General features: G+C 39.6%; 1 protein-coding gene across 1 annotated transcript in view; it reads left to right on the top strand.

Annotated features, from left to right (window-relative positions):
• Window positions 1–12,255, top strand: part of LOC126101501 (lysocardiolipin acyltransferase 1-like) — a 130,159-nt gene that overhangs the window by 70,946 nt on the left and 46,958 nt on the right. The window lies entirely within an intron of this gene.

The raw sequence follows: 12,255 nt of genomic DNA on the forward strand, positions 1-12,255 counted from the left end.
ACATTGTTTTGCACTTGAAAATGGTCATTGGATTAAGTTTAGTTCCGTCAGCACAACATGAAAAGACAACAGTGTAGTGGATTTTTTCATGTCCACTGGTTTTTATACTTGCAGTTTTAGCATCTTTCCTGTTAACTCAGCACATCAAAAGTCAGAGGAGTTTCATCCATATTCTCTATTTGGCTTAGTTCCACACTGGTTTTCTTTCAGTGTAGAAAAATAAAGTGATAGAAAGATAATATTTTCTCTTCATACTTTTGTGGCATTTTCTGAGATATTTTTGTTTTGGTTCGCACACTAAGTCCATGATGCTCCATAAACCTGTAGCACCAACCAACTCCACCCTTAAAATCTGTTGAGTTCCACTGTACCTCTAGCTTATGAGCATGTATTTGAATCATTTTTGTATTGATTCAGTGCCATTTTGTATGGTGTCCTTGAATCCAATTCAATAAGTCATCTTCTAGTTTTGCATATTTAGTCCTCTTTTTTTTTCAGTTCTTCTTTACTATCCCACCTATTGTGAATGGTTTTTCCTGTTAGTAGAGGGCCTAAATGCCACTCAGCTGCTCTGTTTCCATGTTCTTCTGCTTATACTACTACTTTCAATTTATAGCCTGCATCATGTGTATACCTTTTATTTATTTCAATTATGAAGCTTGCTACTAACAAAAATGGTGTACTCTTACTGATAACACAAATCACTTTCAATTTAAGTTCACTGGCACTGTAGACTACAATGACGCATCATAGGCTAGACAGTGTTCTGTGTTTTCAATGGCGGGGAGGGAGGCGGACAGTGTTAGCAACCCTGTGAACCCTACAACTCACGTTTGTCATGTCGGTGCACTGCTACTGCCAGCTGAATTCAGATTGCCAGACAGAGAGAGGTTCGCCACGGTGTTGAATATACGGCCATTTTTAAGACTGGCTGGAATTTTAAATGAAGCACTGGAAATTTTTATATTAATTTTGAGTATAAGATACACCTGAATTTTGGAGGTCTTATAGTCCATAAAATACAGTATGAATGGTATTCTACCTGCCATCCAATGAAAAGATGATGGTATATAAATCAATGATGAGTAGTAAAATTTTAGCTCATATTTAAAAGCGAACGCTGGCAACACCATATGTTATGTGTCATAAGCTGACAACACCATTGACCTTAAAGGGGAATTCCCTAATGTAATACAAGCTGGTTGTAAGTACTCAGTCATTCAGAATGGGGCTGTATTGATTACCAATAAGAAAGTGATTAATGGTTGCTGTATTTATTTTTGTAAGTCTACTATTACATTCATTCATTCTTTCTACAATATATCTTTTTCTTACAATACTTTTGATATGAGCCGTATAGAGTGAAGGCTGTTGGTGGACTATTGTTCTATAACATGTTAGTTTCATAGTTACTGCATTTCTGTTGTGTCATTGCTTCTTTGTCAGCCACTGTGGACTAAAAGGATACAATACTACTGTTTAAGAACAGGTAAGGATAAAAAAAATTGTATATATGTGCAACATATATAACAATGCCCCCCCCATGAACCATGGACCTTGCCGTTGGTGGGCAGGCTTGCGTGCCTCAGCGATACAGATGGCCGTACCGTAGGTGCAACCACAACGGAGGAGGCCAGACAAACATGTGGTTCCTGAAGAGGGGCAGCAGCCTTTTCAGTAGTTGCAGGGGCAACAGTCTGGATGATTGACTGATCTGGCCTTGTAACATTAACCAAAACGGCCTTGCTGTGCTGGTACTGCGAACGGCTGAAAGCAAGGGGAAACTACAGCCGTAATTTTTCCCGAGGACATGCAGCTCTACTGTATGATTAAATGATGATGGCATCCTCTTGGGTAAAATATTCCAGAGGTAAAATAGTCCCCCATTCGGATCTCCTGGCGGGGACTACTCAAGAGGACGTCGTTATCAGGAGAAAGAAAACTGGCGTTCTACGGATCGGAGCGTGGAATGTCAGATCCCTTAATCGGGCAGGTAGGTTAGAAAATTTAAAAAGGGAGATGGATAGGTTAAAGTTAGATATAGTGGGAATTAGTGAAGTTCGGTGGCGGGAGGAACAAGACTTTTGGTCAGGTGATTACAGGGTTATAAATACAAAATCAAATAGGGGTAATGCAGGAGTAGGTTTAATAATGAATAAAAAAATAGGAGTGCGGGTTAGCTACTACAAACAGCATAGTGAACGCATTATTGTGGCCAAGATAGACACAAAGCCCATGCCTACTACAGTAGTACAAGTTTATATGCCAACTAGCTCTGCAGATGATGAAGAAATAGATGAAATGTATGACGAGATAAAAGAAATTATTCAGGTAGTGAAGGGAGACGAAAATTTAATAGTCATGGGTGACTGGAATTCGTCAGTAGGAAAAGGGAGAGAAGGAAACATAGTAGGTGAATATGGATTGGGAGGAAGGAATGAAAGAGGAAGCCGCCTTGTAGAATTTTGCACAGAGCATAACTTAATCATAGCTAACACTTGGTTCAAGAATCATGAAAGGAGGCTGTATACATGGAAGAAGCCTGGAGATACTGACAGGTTTCAGATAGATTATATAATGGTAAGACAGAGATTTAGGAACCAGGTTTTAAATTGTAAGACATTTCCTGGGGCAGATGTAGATTCTGACCACAATCTATTGGTTATGAACTGCAGATTGAAACTGAAGAAACTGCAAAAAGGTGGGAATTTAAGGAGATGGGACCTGGATAAACTGAAAGAACCAGAGGTTGTAGAGAGTTTCAGGGAGAGCATTAGGGAACAATTGACAGGAATGGGGGAAAGAAATACAGTAGAAGAAGAATGGGTAGCTTTGAGGGATGAAGTGGTGAAGGCAGCAGAGGATCAAGTAGGTAAAAAGACGCGGGCTAATAGAAATCCTTGGGTAACAGAAGAAATTTGGATTTAATTGATGAAAGGAGAAAATATAAAAATGCAGTAAATGAAGCAGTCAAAAAGGAATACAAACGTCTCAAAAATGATATCGACAGGAAGTGCAAAATGGCTAAGCAGGGATGGCTAGAGGACAAATGTAAGGATGTAGAGGCTTGTCTCACTGGGGGTAAGATAGATACTGCCTACAGGAAAATTAAAGAGACCTTTGGAGAGAAGAGAACCACTTGTATGAATATCAAGAGCTCAGATGGCAACCCAGTTCTAAGCAAAGAAGGGAAAGCAGAAAGGTGGAAGGAGTATATAGAGGGTTTATACAAGGGCGATGTACTTGAGGACAATATTATGGAAATGGAAGAGGATGTAGATGAAGATGAAATGGGAGATAAGATACTGCGTGAAGAGTTTGACAGAGCACTGAAAGACCTGAGTCAAAACAAGGCCCCGGGAGTAGACAACATTCCATTAGAACTACTGATGGCCTCAGGAGAGCCAGTCATGACAAAACTCTACCATCTGGTGAGCACGATGTATGAGACAAGCGAAATACCCTCAGACTTTAAGAAGAATATAATAATTCCAATCCCAAAGAAAGCAGGTGTTGACAGATGTGAAAGTTACCGAACTATCAGTTTAATAAGTCACAGCTGCAAAATACTAACGCGAATTCTTTACAGACGAATGGAAAAACTGGTAGAAGCCGACCTCGGGGAAGATCAGTTTGGATTCCGTAGAAATGTTGGAACACGTGAGGCAATACTGACTTTACGACTTATCTTGGAAGAAAGATTAAGAAAAGGCAAACCTACGTTTCTAGCATTTGTAGACTTAGAGAAAGCTTTTGACAATGTTGACTGGAATACTCTCTTTCAAAATCTGAAGGTGGCAGGGGTAAAATACAGGGAGCGAAAGGCTATTTACAATTTGTACAGAAACCAGATGGCAGTTATAAGAGTCGAGGGGCATGAAAGGGAAGCAGTGGTTGGGAAAGGAGTGAGACAGGGTTGTAGCCTCTCCCCGATGTTATTCAATCTGTATATTGAGCAAGCAGTAAAGGAAACAAAAGAAAAATTCGGAGTAGGTATTAAAATTCATGGAGAAGTAGTAAAAACTTTGAGGTTCGCCGATGACATTGTAATTCTGTCAGAGACAGCAAAGGACTTGGAAGAGCAGTTGAACGGAATGGACAGTGTCTTGAAAGGAGGATATAAGATGAACATCAACAAAAGCAAAACGAGGATAATGGACTGTAGTCAAATTAAGTCGGGTGATGCTGAGGGAATTAGATTAGGAAATGAGACACTTAAAGTAGTAAAGGAGTTTTGCTATTTAGGGAGTAAAATAACCAATGATGGTCGTAGTAGAGAGGATATAAAATGTAGATTGGCAATGGCAAGGAAAGCGTTTCTCAAGAAGAGAAATTTGTTAACATCGAATATAGATTTAGGTGTTAGGAAGTCGTTTCTGAAAGTATTTGTATGGAGTGTAGCCATGTATGGAAGTGAGACATGGACGATAACTAGTTTGGACAAGAAGAGAATAGAAGCTTTCGAAATGTGGTGCTACAGAAGAATGCTGAAAATTAGATGGGTAGATCACATAACTAATGAGGAAGTATTGAATAGGATTGGGGAGAAGAGAAGTTTGTGGCACAACTTGACTAGAAGAAGGGATCGGTTGGTAGGACATGTTCTGAGGCATCGAGGGATCACAAATTTAGCATTGGAGGGCAGCGTGGAGGGTAAAAATCGTAGAGGGAGACCAAGAGATCAATACACTAAGCAGATTCAGAAGGATGTAGGTTGCAGCAGGTACTGGGAGATGAAGAAGCTTGCACAGGATAGAGTAGCATGGAGAGCTGCATCAAACCAGTCTCAGGACTGAAGACAACAACAACAATATAACAATGCACATATCAATTATTGGCATATAATATGACGATAAAATGTTATCATTACAATTGATTTACTTCTGAATTTGGTAAATATTTATTTGCCACTGTGACACCAGACTGACTTTTTGAAACCACTCACATAGTAATGTAGCATTGGGTGCCAGGTTTCACACCATGCAGCTATCCATTCTGGTGCACCATTATTTACAAAATTTTTACAAAAATAACTTCTTGTGAGGCACTAAACTATTAAAAACATGAGTTTCCCCACTAGCTCTGTAGCATAATGGATAAGGCTCTAGGCTTGTAAACTAAAGCTTACATGTTCAGTAGTTACAAAGTGGTGATTTTGAGGAAACCATTATTAAAATGATTGTGTTCCTTATTTTTATACATTTAATTTACTTATAAATATAATTTTCTTAAATTTAATTTCTGATTCTTGATGATAGTCTCATTCCAATCACCGTGACAGCTTTATTATTCTGCACAAATTTAATGAAGCGAATCTGTATGAAAAATGTTATATTTTCTCATGGTGTGAAAAGAATTTTTTTTGTAATGTTTGTATGATCATAACACGAGAAAATGTACATATCATTTTGACACTAAAGTAAAGTGGCGTTTTATTTTATATCCTAAATTTTGAGGCATAAAGTAAACCAAAGACCTCTCCATAACACTTTCTAGGTGCCCAGTGCTGGCTTAATCTGACACTTGTAAAGTGACTTATGAAGTACAAGTAATGGCTGTTAATGTAGTACATGTGTGGACATAAAAAATTACACTATGGTGATAATGCAAGAAACCTATCTGATAAATATCAAACAATGGAAAGTCCAGGTTGGAATATCAATGATTATGAAAAGGATAGATTGCTACTCATTGTAAAGATGACACATTAAGTTGCACATAGGCACAACAAAAAGACTGTTACACTAAGTCCCTACATGATTTGTCAGATAGTGCTCTTCTCACCCCTCTCCAAAAGTTGCAGCCCAGCAAGAGAGGACAAAGATAACTGTCATGTGTGTATGTGGTATGACTACTTGTGTGAATGTCTGTGTGTTTTCCTATCTTTTCTGAAGAAGGCTTTGGTTGACAGCTTGCCTGGCTTCAACTCAGTGTGTCCTCTTTATGGTGAGTACAAATCCATCTGTTTCATAATTTTTGACTATCTAATAAATATATTGCTTTTTCCTTAACTAGGAGAAAGTACAAACTCAAACTGGGAGAAAGTATAAACTCAGAAAAAATCTACATTAATTACCTTTCTTCCTGCTCATAATATAAGCAGAATCTAGTGTTTTGCACTTCATTGTCTCTATTGTATAGTGATATTATGTTGACACCGTGTTTAATTTACCATTCTCTGTTTCTGAATCTAATTACGTAGGTGTGTTAGTTATGTTTCCATATATACTTCTGACATCCTTTATAAAATCCCAATTTGGTTTTACAAAGAGTGCTCTACAGCACTGGCCCCTTACGTAGCCTGCATTTATTGCAAATCTCTTGCCAGCACAAAGTCCCAAGCAACTGGACAAAAGCACAAGGTGACTCCTGCATGTAAGGATGGTAAAAGAATGGACCTGCATAATTATAGTTCGATATCCTTAACATCGGTTTGCTGCAGAATTGTTGCACATAAAGGATGCACATCAAGTCCTGGAACACTTTCAGTTATTTATTGCACAAGAACTAAACATTGTACAGATGTCATACATATTGCATTTTGAAGAGAAACTCTGAAATTTTTTTACAATCATTCAATATGCAAACCATGAGTGACCCAGCAGATGTCAGTACAGTAATCAGATTCTTGCCATACCTGTCATAGCAGGGCATCGTCAACTGTGGCAGTCGGTTCCCATATTCTCCTGGAGCTTTGCTACATCAAGTGGTAGCAGCGGTACATAAACCAGATCTTTAATGTGTTCCCACAGAAAAAAGTTGCATGGGGCGAGATCAGGTGATAGGGGAGGCCATTTCATGAAACAGCTGTCCCCTTCTGTAGCACGGCTGATCCATTGATGTGGCAGCTCCGTGTTCAAGTACCCATGAACGATGAAAATGGGGTGGAGCCCCATCCTGCTGAAACATGAATAGAGAGTCCGATTGCATTTGAGAAATCAGCCATTGCTCCAACATGTCCAAGTAGGAATATCCAGTGGCAGTGTTCTCGGCGAAGAAGAATGGCTCGTACAGTTTTCAATGTGACAAGGCACAAGAAACATTTACCTTAGGGGAATCACGCTCAAATTCAATACATTCGTGTGGATACTTTGTACCCCAGATTCGAAAATTATGCCTGTTCACTTTCACTAAAAATTAAGTGATGAACAATGCCATCCCCATCCTCATTCAATTGCTGCAACTGCGAACAAAACTCAAAACACTCATCTTTGTTGTCATCAGTGAGTTTCTGCACTAGTTCCAACTTGAATGGTTTCATAGACAGCTTCTGTCACAGGACTTTCCACACTGTCATTGGAGCCATTTCGAGTTCACGGGATGCACGATGCACCGATTTCTTTGGACTCCTTATGAATGTCTCTTGTACATGCTCCACATTCACTTCACTCACATTGGGATGACCGCTTCTCTTTGCTGGGCAAAGCAACCCAATGTAACAAACTTGTTGTGCCAGTGGTGAATGGCCTTCCTTGTTGGTGGTTTCTTGCCGTACTTGGTTCTAAACATCCATTGATGTTAAACTCCAACACACAGAAAGTTCGCTCTGCATCTGAACTCGCCATGTTTGTGACTAGTGCTGACTGTCAGCAAATAACCAAACTATGCTGTGGTGATATACATGGAAAAAAAAAAATAAAGAAAGAAAAAAAATATACATTCCAGCGTTCCTTTTCAAAATGACTTATGACGTATGATATCTGTGCAATGTTTGGTTCTTGTGCAATAAATAATTTAAAGTGTTCCTGGAATTTATAAAACTAAACTCCTCCTGAACAGGCCATGAAGGCCCAACGGTACTAACCAGCTGCTGAGTCATCCTCAGCTCATAGACGTCACTGGATGCTGATATGGAGGGGCATGTGGTCAGCACACCGCTCTCCCAGCCGTATGTCAGTTTCCGAGACTGTCCCGGACTTTATGTACACCCTGCATTCTCTGTTCGAATGTAAGAAATATCCTTTAGGGGGAAAAGATTCTGTCCACAGAAAGCATTGCTCATGCAAAACTAAGCTTATTTTCTCACATGATATTCTGCAAAATATGGGTGAAGGGCAACTGTGGGTTCCACATTCAAAGATTTCCATAAAACATTTGACATGGCTGCCACACTGCTGACTGTTCATAAAGGTACAAGCATATGAAATATGAAATAGGCACCCAGGTATATGAGTGGCTCAGAGACTTGTTAATTAATGGACTGCAGTATGTTGTTCTTGATGGTAACTGTTCGTCAGAGACAAGGATATCATCAAGAGTGCCCCAGGGAAACGTGACAGGACCACTGTTGTATTTATATACATAATTGATCTGGCCAATAGGGTGAGCAGCAATCTCTGATTGTTTGCTGATGATGCAGTGGTGTATGGGAAGGTGTCGGCATTGAGTTACTTTAAGAAGATACAGGATTACTCTGGAAAAATTTCTAGTTGATGTGAAGAATAGTAGCTAGCTATAAATGTGGAAAAATGCAAGGTATTGCAGGTGGTAGACAAAAAGGGGGGGGGGGGTGTATGTGATGTTTGAAAACAGCATCAGTAATGTGCTACTTGACACATGCACATTGATTAAATATCTAGGCATTATGCCGCAAAGCTATATGAAAAGGAATGTGCTTGAGCGTGTAAGGATTCTAGTAGGGAAGGCGAATGCTTGATTTCAGTTTTTTGGAAGAATTTTATGAAGGTGTGATTCATATGTAAAGGAGACCACATATAGGGCACTAATGGACCAATTGTTGAGTACAGTTTGAGTGTTTAGGATCCACACCACGTTAGACTAAAGAAATACATTGAAGCAATTCGGAGGTGGCCTCCTAGATTTGTTCCCAGTTAGTTCAAACAACACACAAGTATTATGGAGATGCTTGGAGAACTCAAATGGGAGTCAGTGGAGGAAAGGCAATGTTCTTTTCAAGGAGCATTATTGAGAAAATTTTGGGGGCTACTGTTTGAGGCTGGTCGCAGGACAATTTTACTGCTGCCAGTGTACATTTCCCGTAAGGACCACAAAGGTAGATTAGGGATTATATAAGGGCATGTAGACAAGTCACTTTCCCTCTCTCTGTTTGCAAGTGGAACAGGAAAGGAAATGACTAGTAGTGGTGCAGAGTACCCTGTGACGTGCACCATGTGGTGGCTTGTGGAGTATGTATGCAGATGTATATGTGAAATTGAAAATTATAGAATAGTTAATATTCACCCATATGCAGCCTGTAAATAAACTTGTAACTATCAAGTATTTCTTTCCTTAACTATTGTTTAGTTTTCTCAAAATCATCCCACACCTGTTCCTATCTTGTTTCCCTCCAAAATTACCCAGATTCCTCCGTCAGATGTTTTGTCTCAACTGAATTGTATAACTGAGCCAGTATTTATGATTCTGTGAAATTGTACCTTTGAATTGTATTTTTCCTTTAATAGCTAAAACTGATTGGTGGGGATGTTTCATTACTACCATTGGACCTTCACAGTCAGAGAAAGTATTTATTATGGGTGTTCACACCTGTTTCATGAAAGACAGTGGGGTTTAGAAATATATTCTGTTACACTTGCAGCCAAAGTCAGACATTTGATGGTTATTTTATATAATTTTAGAATGCCAGCCCCTTTTTTATTGATTTCTCAGTAAATATATCTGCCATTCTGCTCACTGACAAATATTAATGACGCTCTTTCATCTTTGGTATGATACTGATTGTCTGCATGATTAACACCCGAGTTGCCCACATGGTTTACATTTTAGTATTTTCAGCCAAAGGTTACTTGCATGACCAATTTCCAGAAGTATTCACTGTAATCAGAGCACTATCTCTCCAGTGGTTTCCAATATTTTCATTTGCCCATTTTTAAGGTAAAAGTTCCTGAAAAACAGAGTTGCTGAATGACTACAGACACAGTTACAAAAATCAGCAGAGAAACAAAAAATAATGGCAGTTTTGACTGCACAATAGTAATAAACGTAATACATTAAAACTTTTCAACTAAAACAGAAAAAAATTAGTTAAATAATATATATGAACTTCTCATAGCATTACAAGATATTTAAAAATCTAAGGCGTTTCTGCAGATGAGCTGTGCATAACAGAACATCGTTTGGAAGTCCCAGAAATCAAACCTATGCACCTAGAGGGATACAACTGTATTTAACATTACTTTGTGTGATATGAGAAAAGAGGAGCCACCATGTATACAAAACAATGGAAGAGAGTCCCAATGCCTAGATGTAAATGAATACTGCACAGAACAGCACTCTTAGTGCTGTTGCTTCAGTAAAAGACTTGGAAGCATGCAAAATAGCGGTTCTGACAGTCTACATGGCCCCAAAATAAATTGCTTTAAAATTCATCGAGCAATAAGAGTTCTAATAAGACATAGTACAAATAATTAATGTGTGGAGATCCAGTCACAGTAAGACTTAGAGACAGTGGCTATATATGTCTGAGTGTGTATGTGACTGTGTGTGAATTTCCTGTTGCAGGAGGAGGACTATTTTTAAAAGCTTTAATATTTTAGCAGCTTTTTTAATGTGCCTGTCTGCAGTTCAATGCCTCTTCTCTATTGTGGGTAGTAGTCTGTTCTTTCCATGTTGTTGATATTCCACCCTGGGTTTTCAATTGTTCTGCTTATTCTACAGAAGTGTATAGCATATTGTGTAAAATTGATAATTAATCATCTTGCAGAATCCTCTTCAGTTATGTAAGGATTCTTACGCTTACATACCAGTACATACTATTCCTGACGGTATTTGTGTAAGAATGAAGTTAAGATGAACTGTGAAAGTCACACCCACAATACTAGAATAATTTAAATTTGAAATGTATGATCCTACCTCTGGTTCAGAACAGATTTTCAAAAAGTCTTAAACAAATTGCTGATACAGGCACCAGGCAGTAAATACAGGGTGAGTCACCTACCATTACTGCTGGATATATTTCGTAAACCACATCAAATACTGACGAATCGATTCCACAGACCGAACGTGAGGAGAGGGGCTAGTGTAATTGGTTAATACAAACCATAAAAAATGCACGGAAGTATGTTTTTTAACACAAACCTACGTTTTTTTAAATGGAGCCCCGTTAGTTTTGTTAGCACGTCTGAACATATAAACAAATACGTAATCAGTGCCATTTGTTGCACTGTAAAATATTAATTACATCCGGAGATATTGTAACTTAAAGTTGACGCTTGAGTACCACTCCTCCGCTGTTCGATCGTGTGTATCAGAGAGCACAGAATTACGTAGGGATCCAAAGGGAATGGTGATGGACCTTAGGTACAGAAGAGACTGGAACAGAACATTACGTCCACATGCTAACACCTTTTTATTGGTCTTTTTCACTGACGCACATGTACATTACCATGAGGGGTGAGGTACACGTACACACGTGGTTTCTGTTTTCAATTACGGAGTGGAATAGTGTGTGTCCCGACATGTCAGGCCAATAGATGTTCAATGTGGTGGCCATCATTTGCTGCACACAATTGCAATCTCTGGCATAATGAATGTCGTACACGCCGCAGTACATCTGGTGTAATGTCGCTGCAGGCTGCCACAATACCTTGTTTCATATCCTCTGGGGTTGTAGGCACATCACGGTACACATTCTCCTTTAACGTACCCCCCAGGAAGAAGTCCAGAGGTGTAAGATCAGGAGAAGAGGCTGGCCAATTTATGCGTCCTCCACGTCCTATGAAACGCCCGTCGAACATCCTGTCGAGGGTCAGCCTAGTGTTAATTGCGGAATGTGCAGGTGCACCATCATGCTGATACCACATACGTCAACGCGTTTCCAGTGGGACATTTTCGAGCAACGTTGACAGATCATTCTGTAGAAACGCGATGTATGTTGCAGCTGTTTGGGCCCCTGCAGTGAAGTGAGGACCAATGAGGTGGTCGCCAATGATTCCGCACCATACATTTACAGTCCAGGCTCGCTGTCGCTCTACCTGTCTGAGCCAGCGAGGATTGTCCACGGACCAGTAATGCATGTTCCGTAGATTCACTGCCCCGTGGTTTGTGAAACCTGCTTCATCGGTAAACAGGTAGAACTGCAACGCATTCTCTGTTAATGCCCATTGACAGAATTGCACTCGATGATTAAAGTCACCACCATGTAATTGCTGATGTAGCGACACATGAAACGGGTGAAAGCGGTGACAATGCAGTATGCGCATGACACTACTTTGACTCAGTCCATCGGCTCTCGCAATGTCCCGTGTACTCATGTGTGGGTTCATGGCAACAGCAGCT

This window comes from Schistocerca cancellata, chromosome 9, assembly GCF_023864275.1.
Source record: "Schistocerca cancellata isolate TAMUIC-IGC-003103 chromosome 9, iqSchCanc2.1, whole genome shotgun sequence".
NCBI classification, from domain to species: Eukaryota; Metazoa; Arthropoda; class Insecta; order Orthoptera; family Acrididae; genus Schistocerca; species Schistocerca cancellata.